The sequence below is a fragment of the Schistocerca serialis genome, chromosome 2 (genome assembly GCF_023864345.2).
Source record: "Schistocerca serialis cubense isolate TAMUIC-IGC-003099 chromosome 2, iqSchSeri2.2, whole genome shotgun sequence".
Taxonomy (NCBI): domain Eukaryota; kingdom Metazoa; phylum Arthropoda; class Insecta; order Orthoptera; family Acrididae; genus Schistocerca; species Schistocerca serialis.
Window position 1 is genome coordinate 1015058850 of NC_064639.1, and position 26099 is coordinate 1015084948.

Here is a 26099-nt window from a genome sequence, read left to right on the forward strand (position 1 = left end):
AAGTGGCGTCAACTCGAAAGACTTGCACCAGGCGAACGGTCTACGAGATGGGAGGCCCTAGCCACAAGGCATTTCCATTTCCATTTTCACTGAGAACAGAATGTGATCAGTGGATCTTATCATTGATATCCTTTCATCTTGAATTTTAACTACACTCTTGAACCTATACTTTATTTCCGCCATTGCTTCTTCGATGCATACGCCAAACATAATTGACGAAATACTATAAATACTACATCTCTGTCTTACACGCTTTTTAATCCGAGCACTTCATACTTGGTGTTCCGCTCTACTGTTCCCTGTTGGTTCTTGTACATAATATGTATTACCTATCTTCCTTTACGGCTTCCCCCTATTTTTTTCATGATTTAAAAGAGTTTGCACCATTTTACATTATGGAAAGCTTTTTCCAAGTCGACTAATTCTACGGAACTGTGGTTCAGAATACTTTACACTGAAGTAGACTTACTTGGGGTGTTTATAAAAAGAATTTGGTGTAACAGGACGTCGGGGTGTCACATAAGCTCACGATCATTTTGTTTGATTAGGAAGGGTCTTTATGTAGTAGCCGGCCGAAGTGGCCGAGCGGTTCTGGGCGCTAAAGTCTGGAATCTGTTCGAATCCTGCCTCGGGCATGGATGTGTGTGGCGTTCTTAGGTTAGTTAGGTTTAACTAGTTCTAAGTTCTAGGGGACTGACGACCTCAGAAGTTAAGTCCCATAGTGCTCAGAGCCATTTGAACCATTTTTTATGTAGTAAATACCGACTGCCGGGTTGTATGTGCCATCACAGAGTCTAATGCTTCGGACTTCGTTACCTTTGAAATAGGTGCCTCTTCGTAACAAGGCGCACAGGACAATGTGCTTTGTGGGCAAAAGTTGATAGCCATTTACAATGATTGCCCACATTTGTTTTTTCAGTCTTTCTCTTTTCCCGATTACGCCCAATTTTTTTGGCCTCCGGCGTATTTAATCAGTTGAGGGATCATCGTAACCGAGTGACGAGAGACTGTAGCGTGGAGGTTCGCTTAGAGGAGTCAGATCCATAAATGATGCGAGCCGAGAGTGCGACGCGCTCGCACATGCACAGAGCGCTTCATTCCGCTGCAAACGCGCTAATTTGCATGTATCAATAATAACCACGGAGGAGGAGGTGGAGGAGTCGCGTCACGGGCCGGCGAACAAATGCTGCCGCCTGGCCCTTTACACGGCGAGCGCGAGGGCGCTAAGTGGATTGGGCCAATCTATAACTCTGCATGCGACATCGCCGGTAATCACACACACTCTCTGCGCGGCTTCGGCACGGCGTATTATAAATGTTTCCTGCCGTAATATGCTGAGAGCTTTGTAGCGCTCCGAGCGACCAGCGCGCATCTCATTGTGCAAATCCGCCTATTCGCAGCAAATTTCACACCTGGTGGGCGGTTACGGAACACGAAACTAAGTAAGCGCCCTTTTTTCCTCTCTGCTTCTTTTTTTTTTTTTTTTCGCGAGCGCGGAAAGCGAGAAACCACCTCCGATTCTGATGGAAAACCTGTGCGCCACCCTTCTCGTATCACCTATTGTGTACATTTCCCCCGTGTGGCGTTCCGATCCTTTTGTGAAAAGACACCTCTCCCTGCCAGGACCAAAGATGAACTTTGCCCTGCAATTCACGTCTTTTCTCCGGGATTGTGGATGCTGTGGCATGGTTTCTTCCAATTCTCGGATTTCTACACCATTTGCTCTATGAGAATTTCACAGATGTCCTGAGAATCTGTTCTCTATATTTGAAACGACCAGGTCACATTAGGAAGTTTTGAAAACGAAATTCAGACAGAAGCACACATAGTGGGCTGGGATGCTGCTACGTAAGGTATGATAATTTTCACGTGTGAAACTAAAATGATACCCTTTCGAGGATTAGAACCCAAAGAGCAAAAATTGTGATTAATGGACAAATAATCGAATAAATAAATGAATTTAAATACCTAGAGTATGATCTTAAGTAGACCTATATAAAATCTGCTGATGTCGAAACGAATCTTCATAGATTTAGAAAAATATATGGCATAACGCGCCAAAAATTAAAACGTGAACTTTGAAAGGAAAACCATTCATAATATATACTTCCATTTGTGTTATGCGGAAGTGGAAGCTTCACTTCTGATGAAATAAGAAAAACTGAATCGTCTGGAACACCTTTTCTCCTCTGGATGTTCTCTCTTAGGTCACAAGAAGCATACCTGAATTACAGAAGTTAAATATGGAACCAGTTACAGACCTTATAAAGAAATACAGAATAAAATTAAGGAATTCTGTTCAACTTATAGAAGAAATAGAGTACTAACGCATTTCTGCGATAACATTCCAAAGGAAAACGAAATATTGGACTCCGCAGGTTATCTTTCGTCCACAACTCGCAGGAAATCGTCCGAGGATAAAGCAAACAGAGCTTTGCACGAGTGGCGCTGTCTAAATCCAAGCTCTTTTGCGGGTAGAAACGTTTCTGTCTCAAGGGAATTTCTTATTTTAAAGCTCAGAATAGGCTCAATCCGCAGCAAACCGATGTTGAGGATTCGGCTATTTTTCTTATATTTATGGGTATAAGAATGACAAATATACATAGTGTGGATCTCTTTAACCCATAACGAGGAATAACTCGGGATACAGATGAGATATAGTAAAAATTTTTCAATAAAAGTTGTAAGTGGCAAAGAGGGTCGGTCACGCATTGTTACTAATGGTCATGACTTTCAACGTGAAATTCAAAGTGATTTGGAGGATAAAGTGATTTTTTAAAAATGAAACCCCATTATTTGGCTTCAGATTGGAAAAGCGCGGTAAATTTTACGTATAAAATTATACATTATCCAAGATCATGGCGAGGTTCAATGAAGTTTAAATATGTTTTTACTTTTGGTAGAGATTAACTCGGAATAGAGGAGAAGTGCAGCTAAGTACAATGTTAAATACAAGTTAGAAGGAGCACCCGAAGGAATGGGAGACGAGCGAACTCACTCAGCGACTTGTAAATCAATTATCTACGTTTTATTCATGTTTGTTCTGCGTTCCAAATGTCAAAATAATATGTATACGTTGTGATGTTTTAATTTTTGTCAATAAACACGTTAATTAAAACTTAAAGCTCAAATCTCTCTACTCTACTTCCAAATCTGATATCAGAAATAGGGCTTTCTATGAAACAAAACTCAACCTTAGAATGACTTTCGATAATTACCTTTAAGTTCAGAACATATCTGCTTATGTCACCTTCACTGAACTTTGCCATGAGCTTGAATAATTTATCATTTTATACATAAAGTTTGCCGCTCTTTTCAAATCTTAAATCAAACATTGTGGCTCCTAATTTTAAAAAAATCGCTGTAACCTCGTACGCACCTTGAAAATCATGTTGGAGTTCACGGCCATTACCTTTAAGATCATTATTACTGGTAATGACACGTGACCCCTTATGCCCCTTCCAGTTTGTGTCAACATTTTATTTATCTATGCCCCCCGTCTATTCCGAGTTCATCCCTATTATACCTAAGAACACATTTACTTATGTGACCATCATTGAACCTTGCCATGACCTTGAATAATGTATGATTTTATAAGTAAAATTCGCCGCTGTTTTCAAATCTTAAGGCAAATAGTATGGTTCCCAATTTAAAAAAAAATCGCTTTAACCTCGTAAGCACCTTGAAAATCACTTTAGAGGTCACGGCCATTAGTAGCAACTTTTATCTAAAACAAATTGCTTTATCTCATCTGTAGACCGAGTTATTCCCCAATATGGTTTAAAACAGTCCAGTCTGTGTAGATATTGTCATCAGTCTTGTGACTGGTTTAATGTGGCCCGCCACGAATTCTCCTCGTGTGCCAACCTCTTCATTTCAAAGTAGCACTTGCAAACTACGTCTTCAATTGTTTGCTGGATGTATTCCAATTTCTGGATTTCCCTGCATATTTTACCCTCTACAGCTCCCTCTTTTACCATGGAAGTTATTCGCTGATGTCTTAATACATGTTCTATCTTCCCGTCCCTTCATCTTGTCACCGATTTCCATGTGTTATTTTCTTCGCCGATTCTGTGGAGAACTTCCTCATTTCTTTCCTTAACAGTCCACCTCATCTGCAACGTTCTTCTGTAGCGCCACATTTCATGCATTTTGATTCTCTTTTGTTCGGGTTTCCCCGCAGTCCATGTTTCACCACCATACAATACCGTGTTCCAAAAGTACATTCTCATAAATTTTTTCCTCAAATCTTTTGACCAGAAATGCCTTCCTTGTGTGTCTTAGTCCGCATTCTCCCGTGCGATAAATCTCGCGAGAAAAACAGCAACGGAGGTTCCGTTTGATGCTCTAAGTTGCTATGAAACAGAATGAAATACTCATTACTAACAGTTTTTCAGATCTGAAATTTCTCCACACAAATATCCAAGGATGTACGAAGCAAGTTATTCACTTATGCTCTCTTTAATCAGTTCTCTGATTACGGAAGAAAGAAACGGTTCTGTGGGCAACTATGGCACCACACGAAAGATCTACGGTGACACTGATGATTTTTCTACAACAAAAAGATACGAAGACCTTAGGTTTTGCAACAGTAACATCTCTCAGGTGCCTAGTTGCACAATGACAGAAACGTATGATGCTTTTTGTAATCTTCTGTGGAAGTTTTACACTGTATGAAAGGTAAAAGGAAATTATTCAGTTTTAGGACTAATTACAATGCAAATCGAAAAATTTACATTTAATAGTTACGGGGTATTTCTTATTAGCGTTTCAAAAACCCCGAAGCGACACAGATGACTCTCGCTCATAGAAAGATCCGTACCTAAAGACAGGAAAATTGCTCAAGTCACACCAACACCCAAAAAGAGAAATAGAAGTAATTCGCTGAATTACAGGCCCATATCACTAACATCGATTTGCAATAGGGTTTTGAAATATGTAATGTGTTCGAACATTATAAATTACCTCGAAGAAAACGATTTATTGAGACATAGTCCGCACGGATTCAGAAAACAGCGTTCTTGTGAAACACAACTAGCTCTTTATACTCATGAAGTAATGAGTGCTATCAACAGGAGATGTCAAATTGATTCCATATTTTTAGATTTCCAGAAGGCTTTCGACACCGTTCTTCGCAAGCGTCTTTCCAGTCAGAAAGGTCACATTTCGTAGTAATAGACGGAAAGTCATCGAGTAAAGCAGAAGTGATATCCGGCGTTCCCTAAGGAAGTGTTATAGGCCCTCTATTGTTCCTGATCTATACTAACGACATAGCAGAAAATCTGAGTAGCCCTCTTAGATTGTTTGCAGATGATGCTGTCAAACCGTCTTGGGAATGCATCAAATACCCAAAACGAATTGCAAAATGGCCTAGATGAGATATCTGTATGGTGCGAAAAGTGGCAATTGACCCTGAATAAAGAAAAGGGTGACGTTATTTACAAGCGTACTAAAAGGAATCCTCTAAATTTCGATTACGCGATAAGTCGCACAAGTCTGAAGGTTGCAAATTCAACTAAATACTTTGAGTTTACTATTACAAATAACCTAAATTGGAACGATCACATAGATAATGCTGTGGGTAGAGCAAATCGAAGATTGTGGTTCATTGACAGAACACTTAGAAGGTGCAACAGGTCTAGTAAAGAGACTGCTTACAAAAACGCTTGCCGGCCGGAGTGGCCGAGCGGTTCTAGGCGCTACAGTCTGGAACCGCGCGACCGCTACGGTCGCAGGTTCGAATCCTGCCTCGGGCATCGTGTTTGTGATGTCTTTAGGTTAGTTAGGTTTAAGTAGTTCTAAGTTATAGGGGACTGATGACCTCTGAAGTTAAGTCCCATAGTGCTCAGAGCCATTTTTTTGAACAAAACGCTTGTCCGCCCTATTCTGGAGTATTGCTGTGCGGTGTGGGGTCCGCATCAGGTGGGACTGACGGATGACATCGAAAAAAGTACAAAGAAGGGCAGCTCGTTTGGTCTTATCGTGAAATAGGGGAGATAGTGACACAGAGATCATAAGTGAATTGGAATGGCAATCATTAAAACAAAGGCGTTTTCCGTTGCTGCGGGATCTGCTTATGAAATTTCAATCACCAGTTTTCTCCTCCGACTACGAAAACATTGTTTGTACCCACGTAATAAGGTAAATAATAGAAATCCGGACTCGCACAGAAAAATTTAAGTGCTCGTTTTCCTGCACGCCGTTCGAGAGTAGAACGGTAGAGAGACAGCTTGAAGGTGGTTTTTGAACCCCCTGTCATGCACTTTATTGTGAATAGCAGAGTAATCACATAGATGTAGATGTAGATGTGGACGAGTCATTTGATATTAGACACACAGGATGGCATATGTCGGAGTATTTCCGAAAAGTGGACGACAGATGTTGATCACGTGTCGTTACCAGACGACGTACCTTGCACCACGTGCAGAGGTAGAGCTTGTCGACTCTATTTTGCTGGTAGGGGGCAGTGCTACACACAGCTCCGCTACGAAACTCTGTTTTCGTTTTTGCGTTATCCGACTTGATACAGGAAAGCAAGCGGCAGTGGTAATTTAGTGCTACGATGAATCCGTTTACATTTACGCAGAGTAGCCCCCAGCCAATAGGGCGACAACACCAAACGCAGCATACGCGGCAACGCACATCATTTGGGACGTCACATGTTCAACATCTGTCATCCACTTCTGGAGTATTCTCCAACATTTGCGAACCCATGCGCCATATCAGATTACTCGTGTCAGAGTTCTCTACGTCACTCCGGGGATTTTAAATCTTAACACGTATGGACCTGTATATAAAATACTATAACGTGACTTTTACAGATGTCTTGTCAATCCTGTATGTCAGTTACGTTTACTTCTTAAATTAAAGGGCAGTGCCGACTCTTTGGCGATGATTATAAAGTTCTCATGCGAGGAAGCAGATTTCGGGGGTACCCTTGGTAACTGCTGTGTATGATAGAAAAACTTTGCTCAAAACTTGCTGCCTTAGCCCCACTTGCGATGCGACAGGATTAATGCCAATTAGAATCCTGTCTTTCTGTTCCGATGAAACGTGAAAACCTTCAAATCATCTCATTTTTTAGACACTTTGTATGTTTCACAAACCAAAATACCGTTCAAATTCGGTACCAATTTTAGAAATTGTCTATGAGTATTTGTACACAATGTCAGGGTAACTTTTGCAGTGACCCCTTCTATTTTCGTGCTTCAAGGTACGTTAAATTCGTCACATCGACTACAAGCTGTAAGGTTTCTAGTTTACTTTTCGTATTCAAGAAAAGTGATATGAGCTTTATACATCCAACACTTAACAGTTTTCAAATAGTATTTTTCAATAGTACATAGTTACGCCATAGAGGTTCTGAGTACAAATACTGATCTTTGGTTACTAGTTGCACTGTCGTTGTTGCAGCTTTCTAAGAGGAGCTAGTGAGTCTGTTAGGTACTGAATTTTCTAGCGAGCGGACTGAAATAGCTTGCAGAACACAGAGATAAAGACACAGAGAAGGACGAATTTTGAAATATGATTTGGTAAAGATTAATTTTACAAGTGAAGATAACCAGGTATAGTTGTTTCTTGCCTGTAATCATGATGCTGTTGAATACCTGAAAGTTTTTGTAGGATTTTTCTTTATAGGTTTTGGTTAGTTAGTTCATTGTTCAGACGGGAATGAGAAAAGTTAACTGTTCACATGGCTTCCACTCAGAAGTTAGTTTTACCACTCCTTCACCACTTCCAGTAGTTACCTTCATGGCAGAGAAATTTTTTACTGTAAACGATAATTTTAGTAAAGAATATTGTAACTATTGAGAAATGGATTTTACTTTTCGCAGTACAGCTTTTTAAGGACAGATTACTTTCAACCACTTACTTAAGTCAAAGTCCACCACCATCTCCTCACGAAAGAATTTTCATATTTTCTGCTTATGTGTGTCACCGCAACGCATAGAGCAGAAAGCGTTTATTAAAAATCTAAGCATAATCCACTAATAATTGTTCCACGTCCTTGCACTGCACTGCACAAGGCTTCTTTTTTCCTATTTATTTCGTTTGCTGCTGCGCTACATATTTTATGTTCATCACTTCGCGCAGTAACCAAGTTTCTGTTATCAAAGCTAAGCCATGAAAGTTTGTTACGGTCGGCTGCAGTACAGTCAAAATGGTAAGATCATTTGTAATTTGGCGTTGCTTTTCCAAATTCATTACCATGTCAGTCTGGATAAATTTCAGTTCAGATTTCATTTCAAATGCAGACGTTTTATTTTTCACATTGCAGTGTTACATTCAGTGATTAGAAATTTATACAGTCAGATTGTGTATGTAAAGTACCCGCCAGGGTAACCGATAGGTCCAATGTACTGCTTCCTGGACTCGGGCAGGCGCGCCAGCACCGGATCGAATCCGCCCGATGGATTAACGTCGAGGGCCGGTATGCCAGCCAGCCTGGATGTGGTTTTTAGGCGGTTTTCCACATCCTGCTAGGTGAATACCGGGCTAGTCCACAAGTTCCGCCTCAGTTACACGACTCACAGACATTTGAACACGTTCGCACTACTTCATGACTTACACTAGACACAGACAGCTGGGGTACACTACTGCCATCCCGGAGATTCAGGGTGGCGGCAGGAAGGGCATCCAGCCACCCTCTGCAATTAACACTGCCAAATCCGTCACAACAAAGCCGACCCCGCGTTGGGGCAGGAAAGAGGCCCAAGAAAGAAAGAAAGAAATTGTGTATGCAAAGTTATAAAGGACTTTAGTATAAATTTTGTTTATTTATTGTTTCAAAATTCATTTGGTAAATTTATTTAGTAGTTTTATCCTGTTACTTGGGTGTTGGAAACACAAGTACGTATCGTGACATCATGCTTTGTAGCGCTCCATTGTTGTTATTGTTGTTGTGGTATTCAGTCCAGAGACTGGTTTGATGCAGCTCTCCATGCTACTCTATCATGTACAAGCTTCTTCATATCGCAGTACGTACTGCCACCTACATCCTTCTGAATCTACTTAGTGTATTCTTCTCTTGGTCTCCCTCTACGATTTTTACCCTGCACGCTGCCCTTCGATAGTAAATTGGTGATCCCTTGATTCCTCAGAACATGTCCTGCCAACCGATCCCTTCTCCTAGTCAAGTTGTGCCATAAATTTCTCTTCTCCCCAATTCTATTCAATACCTCCTCATTCGTTATGTGATCTGCCCATCTAATCTTCAGCATTCTTCTGTAGGACCATATTTCGAAAGCTTCTATTCTCTTCTTGTCTAAACTATTTATCGTCCACTTTTCACTTTCATACATGGCTACACTCCATACAATTACTTTCAGAAATGACTTCCTGACACGTAAATCTATAATCGATGTTAACAAATTTCTCTTCTTCAGAAACGCTTTCCTTGCCATTGCCAGTCTACATTTTATATCCTCTCTACTTCGACCATCATCAGTTATTTTGCTCCCCAAATAGCAAAACTTCTTTACTACTTTAAGTGTCTCATTTCCTAATCTAATTCCCTCAGCATCACCCGACTTAATTCGACTACATTCCACTATCCTCGTTTTGCATTTGTTGATGTTCATCTTATATCCTCCTTTCAAGACAATGTCCATTCCGTTCAATTGCTCTTCCAGGTCCTGTGCTGTCTCTGACAGAATTACAATGTATTCGGCGAACATCAAAGTTTTTATTTCTTCTCCATGGATTTCAATTTTTATTTTGTTTCCTTTACTGCTTGCTCAATATACAGATTGAATAACATCGGGGACAGGTTACACCCCTGTCTCACCCCCTTCCCAACCACTGATTGCCTTTCATGAGCTCCATTACGCAACAGAAAATTCCACTGGATCTGTTATTTTGTTTAAACGTTTACCTTTCTAATTAATTTGGTTGGAATAATTAAAATAAAGCTACATAATTTCAGGTAGCGTTTCCGCAACCACACCACTTGCACTGTTCAGGACGACAACATAGGCACACGAAGTTTAGGGTTTAGTTCACAAAAAATAAACTCTTTTACTTAGATGAGTTACAAAGAATTACTGTCCCCCCTCTGCGAGAGAGTTTGGGACTGAGTACCGAGAACTTGGTACTCTGATCATTCGATTCCTCGGAGTCGTCCAGCGCCAACTACCATTCGCTTTCTGGTTGTTGTCCCCCGTTGACTGTGCATTTTGAATATCTAAGTGTCGCTTTTTGCTATAGCTTGAGGTGTTAGTTTCTTACCTCAGAGTCCACATTCTGAGCAGCTGGCATTTATCTGTTTGTTTGCGCATCTTGGGTGTAGAGTTCAGTCCGCAGCTCGTGGTCGTGCGGTAGCGTTCTCGCTTCCCACTCCCGGATTCCCGGGTTCGATACCCGGCGGGGTCAGGGATTTTCTCTGCCTCGTGATGACTGGGTGTTGTGTAATGTCCTTAGGTTAGTTAGGTTTAAGTAGTTCTAAGTTCTAGGGGACTGATGACCATAGATGTTTAGTCCCATAGTGCTCAGAGCCATTTGAAACATTTTTGTAGAGTTCATTGGGTTATCTCTCTTGTTCACTTGAAACTGCAACTCTGATTTGTTATTCTTTCTCTCTTCATAACGGTGTCAATCAAAGTCCTAAATTATAAGCTTCAGTTTTTCATGGTCATTTTCTGTGTTTTTCTTGTTTTTCAAGACTCACGTTGCAATAAGATTCCACAAGTTTTTAAATTTGAGTACAGATTAATAATTTGTGAAACTGATTTCCATTTATGAACCGTACTTCCTGCAGCTTCTCCCGTGATTAAACTATACTTATTTAATACACTGAAGTGCCAAAGAAACTCGAATAGGCATGCGTATTCAAATGCAGATATACGTAAACAGGGAGAATACGGTGCTGCGGTCGGCAACGTCTATATAAGACAACAAATGTCTAGCGCGGTTGTTAGATCGTTTACTCCTGCTAAAATGACACGTTATCAAGATTTAAGTGAGTTTGAATATGCTGTTATAGTCGACGCACAAGCGATGGGACACAGCATCACCGAGGTAGCGATGAAGTGGGGATTTTCCTGTACGACCACTTCACGAGTGTAGCGTGAATGTCAGGAATCCCGTAGTACATCATATCTCCGAAATCGCTGCGGCCAGAAAAAGATCCTGCAAGAACGGGACCAACGACGACTAAAGAGAATCATTCAACGTGTCATAAGTGCAACAGTTCCGCGAATTGCTGCATATTTCAATGCTGGGTCATTAACGAGTGCGGATCATTCAATGAAACATCATCAATATGGGCTTTCGGATCCGAAGGCTCGTGTACCCTTGATGACTGTACGACAAAAAGCTTTACGTCTCGCCTGGGCCCGCCAACACCGACACTGGACTGTTGATGCTTGGAAACATGCTGCCTGGTCGGTCGAGTATCGTTCCAGAGTGTATCGAGAGAATGGGGGTGTACGGGTATGGAGACAACTTCATGAATCCATGAACCCTGAATGTCAGGAGGGGACTGTTCAAGCTGGTGGAAGATCTGTAATGGTATAGGGTGTGTGCAATTGGAGTGATACAGACCCCTGATAAGTCTAGATACGACCCTGACAGGTGACACGTACAAAAGCATCCTGTCTGGTCACCTGCATCACCTCATGTCGATTGTGCATTCCGACGAATTTGGGCAATTCCAGCAGGACAATGCGACCCCCCACACGTCCAGAATTGCTTCAGAGTGGCTCCACCAACACGCTTTTGAGTTTAAACACTTCCGCTGACGACCAGACGCCACAGACATGAACACTGAGCATATCTGGGATGCCTTGCAACGTGCTATTCACAAGAGATCTCCACTCCCTCGTACTCTTACGTACTTATGGACAGCCCTACAAGATTCATGGTGTCATTTCGCTCCGGCATTACTTCAGATATCAGTTGAGTCCATGCCACGCCGTGTTCCGGCACCTCTGCTTCCTCGCGGGGGCCCTACACGATATTAGGCAGGTGTACCAGTTTCTTTGGCTCTTCACTGTAAATACAGGATGGTCCATTGGTAGTGACCGGGCCAAGTGTCTCAAGAAATAAGCGTCAAACGAAAAAACTACAAATAACGAAACTTGTCTAGCTTGAAAGGGGAAACCAGATGGATCTATGGTTGGCACGCTAGATGGCGCTGCCTTAGGTCAAACGGATATCAACTGTGTTTTTTAAAAAGGAACCCCCATTTTTATTACATATTCGTGTAGTACGTAAAGAAATATGAATGTTTTAGTTGGACCACTTTTTTCGCTTTGTGATAGATGGCGCTGTTATAATCACAAACATATGGCTCACAATTTTAGACAAATAGTTGGTAACAGGTAGGTTTTTTAAATTAAAATACAGAACGTAGGTACGTTTCAGCGAAAACAGCAAAAAACATGAATAGCAATAAGAATTACAACTGTTTATCGTAGTAAGTAAATCACGTGAACACCGAGCGAGGTGGCGCAGTGGCTAGCACACTGGACTCGCATTCGGGAGTACGACGGTTCAGTCCCGCATGCGGCCATCCTGATTTAGCTTTACCGTGATTTCCCTAAATCGCTCCAGGCAAGAGCCGGGATGGTTCCTTTGAAAGGGCACGGCCGTCTTCCTTCCCCGTCCTTGCCTAATCCGATGAGACCGATGACCTCACCGAAGCAATCCAATCCATCCAAATCACGTGACCTCCCTCAAACAATCGAATCCATCCAAATCACGTGACCTCCCCAAAATAAGCGAATCCATCCAAATCACGTGAACTTCTCATGATCCTAGCACACAAAATTGTAAGAGAAAAAAAAAAAAACATATTGGCACAGTGACCACTGAAGATACTTTAGAATAAAGCGAAAAGCTTCAGGTCTTGAAAAGCCTTTCATTATAGATGCAAAAGGAAGTAATTATAGTATACAACTTGTATATCTGCACCTGTGGAAAAAAGAAGGTGAAAAACAAAGAAGACAAAAATGGTTCAAATGGCCTAAAGAGCTATGGGACTTAACATCTGAGGTCATCAGTCCGCTAGACCTCATGACGATGATGATGATGATGAAGTCCCATACTCCTTGACAGAGCGTAGGGGAACGATGCGGGACATCCGAACCGCCGTACTAGGCAAGGTCCTAGTAGAGGTGGTTTGCTGTTACCTCCGTAGTGGGTATGAATGATGATGATGATGAAGACGACACAACAACACACAGTCATCTCGAGGCAGGTGAAACTCTCTGACCCCGCCGGGAATCGAACCCGGGACCCTTGCTTTTTTTTGTAACCATATATATCTATTTAAATATATTAACAACGATACATTAAAAAAATCATTTCTATTAACCTACTATATTCCTAGAGGTGATTAACATTAGTGTCATTTTATAGGTTTTCCCTTGTATAATCTTTTCTTTTTCGTTTATCTCTTATTGTTGTTCCTTGAATCCTTTTACATGGCCATTTGTCGTCTTTTTTGGGATAAAACGTTGCCGGACAGGCGTAACAATTTATATTTAGCATCGACACATTTATTTTCAGTTCAAATTTGTGTATGTCATGCACCTGTGATGCCACAGGCACATTGTGCATTCTGGTTTGATCTCTTCCTATAGTTTTTGCACTGTTAGGTGGGACAGTATGAGGGAAAACATTAGCATGATAGATGGAGCAGAAGTGGAAGAAAACTTTTTTACATATACTGCAGATTATACATAAAGTGAAGAAGAAAGAAAAATTATGACATATTATATAAGAGAAGCAGAGAGGAAAGTGTGAGTAAACAATGTAAATTTTGTAAGGCACATAGTAAAGGAAATCATTCCAAAAAAAATAATTATGAGTAGTTGGTACTTTTCACTAAGTGATGCTTGTATCCTAGACAATAAAGTACAAATAATGAAAAAAAAACTGTTAGTACTACTGGGCATACTTTTGACACTGATTTGGCTGCGAGCATGACAGATGTTTGGTGAGGAGCACTTTGTATCACTGATTTCACTAAGAAGAAACACTTTAGAATGCTATACTTCACTATTTGAGGCGAGAGGAGAAAGCACTATATCTTTTCTGTTGCCCTTGTTCAGTGTCACTGCACACTTTCTTCTTGTGGTGCGTGTGGTGAGGTGTCTGGTGGCGGTGCTGAGGGTCACATGCTGGGGAGGACTCTGGCGATCGCTGTCTGCAGGTTTCTTATCAGCTTAATATCTGATACGTCCTGCATCGCAGGACCAGAATATTAAACTCATTTTTGGCTCATGGTGGAGTGCTAGGGGCTTCCTCCACCTCTGTTGCGGGTTGGCCCGGCATTGCAGTACCGCCGGAATTGGCCCACTTTTAACGTATTCAAAAGCAGTCTCACAGCCTGAAACGACTTAATCTTCTGCAGCCATTAGATATGCAGCTCGGGAAGCGAGAATGCTACCGCCTGACCACGAGCTGCGGACCCCCTAGACTTAGTACTACTTAAACCTAACTAACCTAAGGACATCACACACATCCATGCCCGAGGCAGGATTCGAACGTGCGACCGTAGCAGCAGCGCGGTTCCGGACTGAAGCGCCTAGAACCGCTCGGTCACAGCGGCCGGCCGAAGAAGACAACATATATATTGCAGGAGTCACAGTTGTGTGCGGCTGGCTGGCGCGTGGGACTTTCTTGTTATGATGATGGTCGCTTCGTCTAACAACTCACAGTGCTTTTGTTGATTGCCACGTCTACCTAGACATTCTTTTAGCGCCCATGAATATCTGCGATGCTCTGGTTTCCCGTCAAAAGTAAGTCTGCTCTCTGCTTGGAACACACTTGCGTTACAGAAGACATTTTGAAAGCTACGTATATCGCCGCCACCTCTCAAAACTCCATGAAACTATAGGGGCTGAAGCCGGAATATCCTATGATGTCCCTCAACACATTCCGCACTATTTTCGAGCGAAACTGGCCAAGAAAAATGTGTTGAATTTAACGCCCCTCGTAGTTAATTGTGGAAGGGACGTGGGACAACTTGGGCTGTTGCTGCCAGCGAAGTGCGGCGGTCCTTTTCCCTTTTGTTTGGCCAGCGGCGGCTCCTTAGGGAGCCCTGTGTGGCCAGCCACGCCGGGCCATTTGTCACGCGATTCGCCGCGCCGGGAGATGTGGGAGCCGGGAGCCGCCGTAACTTTCTCTCCGGCCAGCGCGCCGCTTTCACGTGTCCCTGCCCGTGTCCGTCGTGCAGTCCACAGCGGGCCTCTGGTGGCACACGTGGCGCGGGCGGCGGGCCGCATTGAAAACCCGCACAAAGGTATCTCGCTGCGACATCGCATTACTCGCCGGCCTTTATGGAGGTCACAGGGGCTTATTACGTTCACAACGGGGGCCATGCAAACTTTCGAGATGGCATCTCTGTGCGTGAGAGAGAGAGAGAGAGAGAGAGAGGACGTACGTGCGAGTGCAAAAAAGTGTCCTTCAAAGTCCATTTCCGAGAGGGGGGAGGGTAGGGAGGCAAAAAAGTGTCCGGTAGCGCATCCCCTACTTAGCGCAATAAAGCCGAACGGCGGGCGCGTAGTTGTGCCGTCGCCCGGGGTAGGTGCGGCGAGGGGTGAGGGGTGTTACTAAATGTGGGGCGAGCCACGGACGACCCCCCTGCAAAACCGCTCGTCAGAGATGGCTCCCGGCGATAGCGGCGCGCTCCGGCGGCGAGCGAGTGGACTACCGCCGCGGTTCAAAGGCGGCGGCGTTGACCGGGAACACCAGGAACCAGCCCATCACGTCAGCTTGCTAAACACGAAGCGAGAAGCTGAATGATGATTATGTTTGCACTGATAGCATGACGTGATGCTCAGATACGTGACAGCTGACAAGAAATTTTCCTATCTTACCAATCAGAAAGGTTAGAAAGGTCACATTTCGTAGTAATAGACGGAAAGTCATCGAGTAAAACAGAAGTGATATCAGGCGTTCCCTAAGGAAGTGTTATAGGCAATCTATTGTTCCTGATCTATATTAACAACATAGCAAACAATCTGAGTATCCCTCTTAGATTGTTTGCAGATGATCCCGTCATTTACCGTCTTGTGAAGTCATCAGATGCCCAAAATGAATTACAAGATTATTTAGATAAGATATCTGTATGGTGCGAAAAGTGGCAATTGACCCTGAATAAGGAAAAGTGTGAAGTTACTCACATGAGAACTAAATGAAATCCTCTAAATTTCGATTACGCAATAAGTCACACAAGTCTGAAGGCTGCAAATTCAACCAAATACTTAAGGATTACAATTACAAATAACCTGAATTGGAACGATCACGTAGATATTGTTGTGGGTAGAGCAAACCGGAGACTGCAGTTCACTTAGACGGTGCAACAAGTCTGTTAAAGAGACTGCCTACACCACACTTGTCCGCCCTATTCTGAAGTATTGCTGTGCGGTGTGGGATCTGCATCAGGTGGGACTGACTGATGACATCGAAAAGGCACAAAGAAGGGCAGGTCGTTTTTGTATTATCGCGAAATAGGGGAGATAGTGTCACAGACATGATACGTGAATTGGAGTGGCAATCATTAAAACAAAGCCGATTTTCGATGCGACGTGATCTTCTCATGAAATGAGAATCACCTGTTTACTGCTCCGATTGTGAAAACATTCTGTTGGCACCCACCTACATAGGGAGAAATGATCATCACGATAAAATAAGAGAAATCAGGGCTCGCAAAAAAAATTTTTGAGCTCGTTTTTTCCGCGTGCCGTTCGAGAGTGGAACGGTAGAGAGACAGCATGAAGGTGGTTCATTGATCCCTCTGCCAGGCACTTTATTGTGAATAGCAGATTAATCACATATATGTAGATGTAGATCAGGACACAAAAGTGATGTACCTTTGCAGTACAGCATTTATGAATGGAATTAAAAATGGACAGATTAGACAACGAGACAAATTTTATGATACTTATCTGGTGTCACTTATTAGATAATGTAGTTTAAGGATTTTTGCGAGTCAGAGAGCCATCGAAAGGCAGTGCAGTTAACTCAGTGTACCTATCTGCTGATGCATATAGACTGAAATCCACAGAAGAATCTTGGTGAAATGTAACTCATTCACGAAATCAGTGGCTAACTAAACGTTCGACCGATTTTTGAGTAGAGCTCGTCACTCTGGCTAAACTGTCAGGATGGAAAAATGGCTCTGAGCACTATGGGACTGTTTTGTTTTGAGGTCATCAGTTCCCTAGAACTTAGAACTACTTAAACCTAACTAACCTAAGGACATCACACATATCCATGCCAAAGGCAAGATTCGAACCTGCGACCGTAGAGCTCGCGGTATTCCAGACTTTTTTTCATTTTTTTTTTTCATTTTGTTCGATATAGTTCGTTGCGTTTGGTCTGGGCGGACGTCACGAGACACCCGTTCAAGCTGATCGTTGATTCCTTGACTCAGTTTTTTTTTTGTTACAGACAGCACGCAGCCCTCTGACGGAACACGCTGAGCTACTGTGTCGGCGTAACAAATGTCGTGTGACTGGGGCCTCCCGTCGGGTAGATCGTTCGCCGGGTGCAAGTCTTTCGATTTGACCCCACTTCGGCGACTTGCGCGTCGATGGGGATGAAATGATGATGATTAGGACAACACAACACCCATTCCCTGAGCGGAGAAAATCTCCGACCCAGACGGGAATCGAACCTGGGCCCTTAAGATTAACATTCTGTTGCGCTAACCACTCAGCTTAAGGGCGCGGACATCTGGCTACCTTGTCAGGTAGGAAAAAATGGCTCTGAGCACTATGGGACTTAACATCTGAGGTCATCAGTTCCCTAGAACTTGGGACTACTTAAATCTAACTAATCTAAGGACATCACACACACCCATGCCCGAGGCAGGATTCGAACCTGCGATCCTAGTGGTTGCGCGGGTCCAGACTGAAGCGCCTAGAACCGCTCGGCCACAACGGCCGGCTGTCAGGTAGGACTGATAGAAGAGATAGAGAAGGTCCAATGAAGAGCGGTGTGTTTCGTCACAGGATCGTTTAGCCGATGCGAGAGCGTTACAAAGACGCTCAGCAAATTCCAGTTTCAGGCGCTACAAGCGAAGCGTTGTGCATCACGGAACGGTCCTACTATTGAAATTCCGGAAGAGTAAGTTTCGGAAAGAGGCGGACCTTACTTCCTCCTAAATACGTCTCGCAAAATGACAACGAGGAAATGCGAGATATTACGAGTAGAGCGACGTTCAATCTATACATTGAAGCAGCAATGGCCGCTAATTGCCCACGCTGTCCTGACCTACCTCGATAGAGAGGGTATTTGACTTCGTGGTCTTTGCTAATACAGTTGCACCAAGTCCTGTACAGATGCCGTTTGGAAAACACGTTCCCTTTTTCCGCGAAATGTATAGGACTCCATCTTCAGATATCATTTGCCTTGACATACGGAGGACAACGTTCGCAAATAGACCATAACTTTCCAGCTATATATTAGTTTCTTCTTCATTTGCCTTATGGCATACGGCCTAGCTATGTCTACATCTACATACGTACTCCACAAACAACCGTACTGGCGTGGTGGAGGGTACCATGTACCGATATTAGTTATTTCCTATCCTGTTCCACCCGCAAATATAGCGAGGGAAAAATGACTGCCGCCCAGAGTGGCCGAGCGGTTCTAGGCGCTTCAGTCTGGAACCGCGGGACCGCTAGGGTCGCAGGTTCGAATCCTGCCTCGGGCAAGGATGTGTATGATGTCCTTAGGTTAGGTAGGTTTAAGTAGTTCTAAGTTCTAGGGGACTGATGACCTAAGATGTTAAGTCCCATAGTGCTCAGATCCATTTGAGCCATTTGAAAAATGACTGTTTATGTGCCTCCGGTTAAGCCCTAATTTCTCTTATCTTCGTGGTTCTTACGTGAAATGTATGTTGACGGCAGCAGAATCGTTCTACATTCAACGTCAAATGCCATTTCCCTAAATTTTCTTAGTAGCGTTCCTCGAAAAGAACGCCGCCTTCCCTCCGAGCATTCCCATTTGAGTTCCTGAAGCATCAACGTGACACTTGCATGTTGCTCGAACCTACCGGTAACACAAACAATCCTGTTGGAAGAACATCTGCAACTGAGCATTATAGCAGAGGTTGAAAATACCGCTTCAGTTGTAAATTACTTTATTTTCACACGACCGGTTTCGGGCTCTGATAAGCCTATCCTCAGGTGTCGTAGCTGTGCTGTGGTCCCCGAGTGCCGAGTGTACCAAGCGCGGTGTGCTGCCTATGAGCGCAAAACAGGGAGTGGGAACCGCATAGCTTCACTGTCATACTCAACAGCAGAGACAATAGCTATGTCCACTGCAATGAGCACTCCCCCTCCTGTAGAGCATAATTTATCCTTCCGATATACGTTCCATGATTAGCTAAATATCTCTGAGACCTCAACCTGCCAAACTCCCTGTTCTGCGCTCATAGGCAGCACACCGCGCCTGGTACACGCGGCGCTCGGGGACCACAGCACAGCTACGACACCTGAGGATGGGTTTATAACAGTCCGAAACTGGTCGTGTGAAAATAAGGTAATTTACAACTGAAGCGGTAGTTTCAACCCCTGCTACCGGTAACAAATTTAGCAGCCTGCTTCTGAATTGCTTCGATGTCTTCCTTTAATTCGACCTGAAACGGATCCCAAACACTCGAGCACCACTCAAGAGCAGGTCGCAGTAGCGTCCTTTACAGATATAACGCTTTTCTAAAATTCTCCCAATAAACCGAAGTCGACCACTCGCCTTCCATATAAGCTGACACATGAACTACTCTTTATGCTTAACTGAGAACGTGAACACATACAAAATTAAAATTCATTCTGGAAATAAACACAAAAGTCATTCATTCACATATAAAAGTATACACTCGGCATTAGCTCTCCTGTGGTTCTGCTGAAAACAAACATCAATACACTTACTTATCTAACTAAACCTACCTACACCTAAAAATTCACTGAAATACAGTCTCCTTAATACATACTATCTTTACTAGAGACTGGACTAATTTAATTTTCACTTCGCATAGTACCTTTCCCGTCACTGGGTAGGCCAATAGATATGCCTCAGGATGTGGAATCATTATTATTTCAAACGGTCCAACAAATAACACTTGCCATTTCTTGTACCTCTTCTTCAGTAAAGATGCCCATGGACGAGCGCGGAACAACACTTTATCTCCTACAACAAAAGTTTGTACTTTCTTTATTGTCATATTTTACCTTTCTCTTTCTGGCCTTTTCAGCCATGTTCACTAAAGACAACTTAATCTTTTCTTCCAAAGTGGGCGTATCATGTATGCAACTTTGGTAGACTGTTCACCCACTCATTCCTTTCTTCGTTCTGAAACATCAATTCCCCTGGTTTAGGTACAACTAACAGCGAACGGCAATATGGACTGACCGATGGTTCTATCAGGTCCCAATTTACCATCCAGTGTATTTCTTCACTTACTGATTTCTTCAGTCTCCGGTCAATTGGATATGATTTATTACAATACGTCTCATGAGGAAACACCTCCAAATGACACGTAAATCCCTTAATAACTGCCGGTGTGGCCGAGCGGCTCTAGGCGGTTCAGTCTGGAACCGCGCGACCGCTACGGTCGTAGGTTCGAATCCTGCCTCGATCATGGTTGTGTGTGATGTCCTTAGGCTAGTTAGGTTTAAGTAGTTCTAAGTTCTAGGGGACTGATGACCTCAGATGTTAAGTCCCATAGTGCTCAGAGCCATTTGAACCTTAATAAACCCTGACCTTTCTTCAAAAACCTGGATATATTTCTCCAAAAGATCTACCAACTGATCATTTTGTTCGTTTTCCAATCCGTCAGCTTCCTTTGCCTTTTCTTCTACTTGTTCTGCTATCCCCAATTATCTTGATTTCCTTTACCTCTTCTGTGCATTTTCATCTCCTTTCTTTTCTAATGAGCTTAAGACCATGCCCAGGACAGTAATTTACAATGCTCCTTTCTTCCCTGATCAGATCAACTTGTGCCATTTCCCCATTATCACAAAAAACTGACTTTACCGGACGAGAAGTCTATTTTTGAGTCCTTCTACCTCATAGTCTCTAATCCGATGATACAGTCTTGGATTAATTTTTGAATTGCTAGGAACACGCATCTTATTGCTGTATTTCCTATTCTTACATCTAGCAAAGTTTCTACCCAGAATGGTTGCGAGCGGGTACCTACAGGGTGTTTCAAAAATGACCGGTATATTTGAAACGGCAATAAAAACTAAACGAGCAGCGATAGAAATACACCGTTTGTTGCAATATGCTTGGGACAACAGTACATTTTCAGGCGGACAAACTTTCGAAATTACAGTAGTTACAATTTTCAACAACAGATGGCGCTGCAAGTGATGTGAAAGATATAGAAGACAACGCAGTCTGTGGGAGCGCCATTCTGTACGTCGTCTTTCTGCTGTAAGCGTGTGCTGTTCACAACGTGCAAGTGTGCTGTAGACAACATGGTTTATTCCTTAGAACAGAGGATTTTTCTGGTGTTGGAATTCCACCGCCTAGAACACAGTGTTGTTGCAACAAGACGAAGTTTTCAACGGAGGTTTAATGTAACCAAAGGACCGAAAAGCGTACAATAAAGGATTTGTTTGAAAAATTTCAACGGACTGGGAACGTGACGGATGAACGTGCTGGAAAGGTAGGGCGACCGCGTACGGCAACCACAGAGGGCAACGCGCAGCTAGTGCAGCAGGTGATCCAACAGCGGCCTCAGGTTTCCGTTCGCCGTGTTGCAGCTGCGGTCCAAATGACGCCAACGTCCACGTATCGTCTCATGCGCCAGAGTTTACACCTCTATCCATACAAAATTCAAACGCGGTAACCCCTCAGCGCCGCTACCATTGCTGCACGAGAGACATTCGCTAACGATATAGTGCACAGGATTGATGACGGCGATATGCATGTGGGCAGCATTTTGTTTACTGACGAAGCTTATTTTTACCTGGACGGCTTCGTCAATAAACAGAACTGGCGCATATGGGGAACCGAAAAGCCCCATGTTGCAGTCCCATCGTCCCTGCATCCTCAAAAAGTACTGGTCTGGGCCGCCATTTCTTCCAAAGGAATCATTGGCCCATTTTTCAGATCTGAAACGATTACTGCATCACGCTATCTGGACATTCTTCGTGAATTTGTGGCGGTACAAACTGCCTTAGAGGACACTGCGAACACCTCGTGATTTATGCAAGATGGTGCCCGGCCACATCGCACGGCCGACGTCTTTAATTTCCTGAATGAATATTTCGATGATCGTGTGATTGCTTTGGGCTATCCGAAACATACAGGAGGCGGCGTGGATTGGCCTCCCTATTCGCCAGACATGAACCCCTGTGACTTCTTTTTGTGTGGGGACACTTGAAAGACCAGGTGTACCGCCAGAATCCAGAAACAATTGAACAGCTGAAGCAGTACATCTCATCTGCATGTGAAGCCATTCCGCCAGACACGTTGTCAAAGGTTTCGGGTAATTTCATTCAGAGACTACGCCATATTATTGCTACGCATGGTGGATATGTGGAAAATATCGTACTATAGAGTTTCCCAGACCGCAGCGCCATCTGTTGTTGACAATTGTAACTACTGTAATTTCGAAAGTTAGTCTGCCTGAAAATGTACTGTTGTCCCAAGCATATTGCAACAAACGGTGTATTTCTATCGCTGCTCGTTTAGTTTTTATTGCCGTTTCAAATATACCGGTCATTTTTGAAACACCCTGTAAGTTCCAATGACCTTACAGTTTCGTATTGGCAACGTCGGTAACTCTGTCTTCTTCGACAGCCGTTTAAATAAATTGTTGGAGATCGCATTTATCGAAGCTCCGGTATCCAAGATTACTCTAATAGGTATGTCTAATATTTCGGCACGGATCGCTGATTTGGCATTTAATTAGAAACTTGTTCCCCAAGAGTTACATCTTCCGTTAACTCCTCAATGATCCTCACTCCATCGTTGTACCTAAAACATTTTACAGGTGATTTCTTGCACCCCCCCCCCCCCCCCATTACTCTTTTATCGACCGAACCTCTGGGGCGTAGTCCGGTCGGATTCAGTTTAAATTGCTCGGTCTAGCCTGTCCGTTGTCATCGGTTGCTTCGACTACGACCGGCGGTTGTTCTCAGCAGGCTTGATTATTTGTTGGCCTCTTCCTCGCCTCGTATATGTTTGATTACTTTGTCCTTGATTTCTACGGTCATTATATGCAGCATTGTACCTCCTTTCAAATCGCTTCTGTCTGTTTCTGTTCATCTCATAGTGTCTTCCATTATTCTGCTGTTCCATACAGTTTGCTCCATTGTTGTAAGCATTATTCATATTGGTTAGATGAAAATTCTCCACTTGTCTTCCACTCATTCTTCTGTTATTACTGTTTTAACCTATCTGCCTATTTTCCACTTGACAGGATTTATTGTAATTATTTCTCCCTCTTTGTTCCACCTGTAGCAAATCGATTGAATCTACTGCAGACATGAATTCTTCAAGATTATCTTGTGAAACATGCAGCAGTTCTTCCCTGATCTCCATCGGAAGCTGAGCTTTGATTACCATTATCACATTTTTGTGATCTATTAGTTGATCCCAATATCTTGCTTTATTCAAATGTTTTTCGAAGTATCTCCTTAAGTTCCCGTTTCGGTAAGAGAAGGGTTCCGGGTTATGTACTTCCTTCTTCAATCTCTCCTGAATGCCTCTTGACCAATATCTATTGCGGAGTGCCTTCTCAAATTCTTCGAAGACGTGACACTCTTCTATAACGTAAGTCACCCGCAGACTACCATCGCCTTGGATATATTCCGATACATATTCGATTTTCTGTCGATGAGACCAAGCTCGTGGTAACACTCCTCTGAATCGCCTGATAAATAGACAGGATTTACTGTCTTCTTTTCCGAAAAAAATATTTTGAACTGCTTATGCTTTAACATTTCCTCTTCCATGATACATCTTGTATAATGACTCCTAGGTGACATACTTCCATACATCGGTTCGTTTGGGCTTGTATCTGGGTACTGTTCATCACCCCCATAATTATACATCGAGCCCTGATTTCTACCTTTCGATCTCAACTTTGGGCTGGCTTCCTTTCTTTCTTCCGTAGCCGTCCCCCGCAGTTCTATCCTTTGAGTTCACATTTGCAAATTCTGTGTAACTTCTCCTTTCCCTCTTTGGAACTCGGTTCCTACCTGCTCGCGAACTTCTGATCTATTTGGCGAGGTAACGGTAGGCCTTCACTCACTATACAGGGTGAGTCACCTAACATTACCGCTGGATATATTTCGTAAACCACATCAAATACTGACAAATCGATTCCACAGACCGAACTTGAGGAAAGAGGCTAGTGTAACTGTTTGATACAAACCATAAAAAAATGCACGGAAGTATGTTTTTTAACACAAACCTACGTTTTTTTAAAGTGGAACCCCGTTAGTTTTGTTAGCCCATCTGAACATATAAACAAATACGTAATCAGTGCCGTTTGTTGCATTGTAAAATCTTAATTACATCCGGAGATATTGTAACCTAAAGTTGACGCTTGAGTACCACTCCTCCGCTGCTCGATCGTGTGTATTGAAGAATACCGAATTACGTAGGGATCCAAAGGGAACGGTGATGGACCTTAGGTACAGAAGAGACTGGAACAGCACATTACGTCCACATGCTAACACCTTTTTATTTGTCTTTTTCACTGACGCACATGTACATTACCGTGAGGGATGAGGTACACGTACACACGTGCTTTCCGTTTTCAATTACGGAATGAAATAGAGTGTGTCCCGACATGTCAGGCCAATAGATGTTCAATGTGGTGGTCATCATTTGCTGCACACAATTGCAATTTCTGACGTAATGAATGTCATACACGCCGCAGTACATCTGGAGTAATGTCGCTGCCACAATACGTTGTTTCATATCCTCTGGGGTTGTAGGCACATCACGGTACACATTCTCCTTTGACATACCCCACAGAAAGAAGTCCAGAGGTGTAAGATCAGGAGAACGGGCTGGCCAATTCATGCGTCCTCCACGTCATGGTAATGTACGTGTGCGTCAGTGAAAAAGACCAATAAAAAGGTGTTAGCATGTGGACGTAATGTGCTGTTTCAGTCTCTTCTGTACCTAAGGTCCATCACCGTTCCCTTCGGATCCCTACGTAATTCGGTGCTATCAGATACACACGATCCATCAGCGGAAGAGTGGTACTCAGGCGTCAACTTTAGGTTACAATATCTCAGAATGTAATTAACATTTTACAATGCAACAAACGGCACTGATTACGTATTTGTTTATATGTTCAGATGTGTTAACAAAACTAACGTGGTTCCATTTAAAAACACGTAGGTTTGTGTTAAAAAACATACTTCCGTGCATTTTTGTATGGTTTGTATTAAACAATTACACTAGCCCTCTCCTCACGTTCGGTCTGTGGAATCAGTTCGCCAGTAATTGATGTGGTTTACGTAATATATCCAGCGGTAACGTTAGGTGACTCACCCTGTATTCTCTGCCACTTCTTTGTTACCTTTATTAATAGACAATATCACCTGCTGTTCCTTATCCACTACCCAGTCGTCTAATTCTTGCTTAAACTACAGTGCTTTTTCTTGGAACTTTTGTTCCAGTCGCCCTTCACATTCGGACGCTAATTCCTTTACTGTTGAGGCCAGGTTTTGTACCTCTACTTCTACCGTTTGTTGTCTCCGCAGCACATTTTCAATTTCACTGTTTACTCTGTTTATTTCGATAGGAAATTGTTCATGGGTTTGCTTCACTATTTATTTCTTCCTCCATTTCTGTCTGCTCATTTGTCAAAGTACTCACATGAGCTAATACTTTAACAATATCTTCCCTTGTGGGCAGTTCTTTCACTTTATTTGTTATACCCTTTACTTTCTCGGCTAACTCTGTCTGTTCTGTAACTAAATTGCTCACAGTGGTGGTCAGATTTGTTACTTTAGCCAAAACAGTTTCGTCTGAATTGGTGAAATATTCGCTAGCGTAGCAGATATGCGAGACTCTTCCGAAGCTAAGTTTTCAGCGTTCTGAAATGTTCGCTTGTGTAGCAGACATAGTCTTTTGAATAGCAGACATATGAGACTGTTCTCAGCTAAACTAGC

General features: G+C 43.0%; 1 pseudogene; it reads left to right on the plus strand.

The window, feature by feature from the left end:
• Positions 1-14141: 14141 nt before the first annotated feature.
• LOC126458715 (U2 spliceosomal RNA) lies at positions 14142-14307 on the plus strand (annotated as a pseudogene).
• The last annotated feature ends 11792 nt before the right edge of the window (positions 14308-26099 follow it).